Raw genomic sequence first — 2,459 nt, 5'->3', positions numbered from 1 at the left:
CTTATTCCACTGAGCCATCTCCCTGGCCCCACTCAATGATATTTTTAATGTTTCTTAATGCATCTTTTGTATTTTGACTGAACAAATTTAAATTATGCTTCACAGTGCTCCCAAGTGAGTCACACAGACGTGGCCCTTCAGGATGAGGAATATTTTTGGGCTAGCATTAATTATTTGTCTAATGTCTTCATATTCATGATGATCTTTTATAGTCATCATTTTCTTGATGAAAGAAACATCACAGAATGATATATTTCCTCTTTGCAGATAGGTCTCAATCTGGTTACCAATTTGTTGCAATTTTTCTCAGCAGTTTTCATGTTTGCTATCACCCGGTGATGCCCATGGCTCCTCTCCTTGCTCCAGGATGAAAACCTCTGGTTCGGGAATTTGTTACCATGCTGAGAGCAGATGGTTGTAGGTCTCCTGTATCATGTCCCAGTAAAGGTCTATCTGATCAGGGTCTAGGGGCTGTCATTCCCCTCTGGTGAAATTGGTAGTCACATCCCTGAAGTACACTGATCCTGCACATGAGCAGCCATAATTCTCTAGAGCTAGCTCCATGGATTTCTGGAGTAAGGTCCAGTTAGTTGGCATGGTCACACTGGGTCTCAACTTTGCTTCTCTCAGAAACTTGAAGTTTAATGTTCTGCTGTGAATTAAAGCAGAGATGTTGGGGGGAGGTAACCCAGAGTCTGGAGAAAGATCTGGTTCTGAGATTTCTCAACAAACCAATATCCTCTCATAGGCTTATTGACATAAAATATGGAAATGCTCTTAGCAGCAGTGAAAATGCCTTCTAGGACCTAAAGACTTATTAAGAAATCTTAGTAAATGCTTATTAGAAGACAGAGACAGTAGAAGAGGGGAAGGAGAGGAGGAGAAAAAGAGAAATGAAAGAAAGAAAGAAAAGAAAAGAAAGGCGAGGAAGGAGGGAGGAGGGAGGAAAAAAAAGTTTGTAATATTGGAGCACAGGATAAGTGGAAAATAGAGAGATGATGGTGGAAAAGTATATGTCTTAAAATAAATGAGAGCATAATTCTAGTCATTATTTTTATCCTACATGCCATGCTTTTCATGTAGTAAGAATTTCACTTGCCATATGGAGATAGTGGTATAGAATAAGTACAAAATGTAATGTTTCACCAGCCAAAAATATGTTTCCAAATGGCAAACTAAAGTAAAGCAATAATTCTATGATTATAGAATTTCCAAGCAAGACTCAACCAAAGATGAAAAGCTGACTTATAGAAGGAAAATACATGACATGAGCTGATTTTTTTATTGTTACAAAGAGTCTATACTATTACACTCCATTGTAACTAAACACTGACGCTCATTTCCAAGTTTCAATTTGTGGCCAATTTAAATGTTAAGTTTCTCTGCTTTTTTGTTTTTGTTTTTGTTTTTTGACAGAACTTTATCTTCATGTGGTGACTTATTTATGGAATTGATTTTTATGATTTCTGTTCACACCTTTTCTTTTCTTTCTTTTTTTTTTTTTTGTAATGGGAAATGAACTCAGGACCTTGTGCTTGTCAGGCAAGCACTTCTGCCACTAAGCTATATACCCTGCCCTCAATTTTCATGATTTAGTCATTACATTTTTAAGAAAAGGGCTTGTTTGTTTTGAGGAAGTTGTAAAGTTGATTAAATTTTTGAGAAAGGTGAAAATATTAAATCTACAGAATAATATGTTTTGCATCTGTGAATTAAAGTTTACTACCAATCAAATTTTATCAGGTTTGTACAATTGTTGCATAAGAAGGCATTCCCTCACAGCTGAAGTATCCTACATCCATTCAAGATGTATATGCAAGGATTATCAACCTGTGTCCAATCCTGGTGTTTGAGAATGATGAACATACAGAACAGTTTGGATAATTGTACTGTTGATTTCTGCTGGTCTCTTGAAAGGACATTTAATGCTTAAAGCTTTCCTTTTCACTGATTATATTTTCCATCTTTCGAATTTCTTATAACTTTTTTGTTATTGTTTTGTTTTGTTTTTTCTTTAAAAGAATCTTACATGTTCATGCCTGGTAATCTGAACAACTAATTGAAAGATTGCATCATGTAATACAACAACCACTGTTGAATTCCTATTGCTTTGTTTAGTGAAATCTTATATGATTTCTAATGTTTTTAAATCACTATTTTATGTTCTTTAAAATAAAAAAGAAATGGAGAGATCTCTGGGAAACAAAAGGGAAATACAAATTCAGACAAGTATTATTAGCATTGAATAGTTCTGAAATGCATCATACAGACTTGTAAAATCCCCAACACCTGCACTTATGCCCTTGGTCCTAATCATGCTATAAGTAATCTGTCCTTCCAGTTAACCTCTCTTCTATTTAACAGAGATTTTTTTTTTTTTTTTGGCGGGACCAGGGATTGAACTCAGGCCCTTGTGCTTGCCAGGGAAGCACTTATTTCACTGAGCTATCTCCCCGGCC

General features: G+C 35.6%; 1 pseudogene; it reads right to left on the bottom strand.

The window, feature by feature from the left end:
* The window catches only part of LOC105742394, a 2,801-nt pseudogene extending 2,204 nt beyond the window's left edge, over positions 1 to 597 (bottom strand).
* Positions 598 to 2,459: the final 1,862 nt, after the last annotated feature.

Source organism: Octodon degus, unplaced genomic scaffold (genome assembly GCF_000260255.1).
Source record: "Octodon degus isolate 3935 unplaced genomic scaffold, OctDeg1.0 scaffold00049, whole genome shotgun sequence".
Classification (NCBI taxonomy): domain Eukaryota; kingdom Metazoa; phylum Chordata; class Mammalia; order Rodentia; family Octodontidae; genus Octodon; species Octodon degus.
Note: the sequence above shows the minus strand (reverse complement) of the source record. Positions and strands in the feature narration are given on the sequence as shown.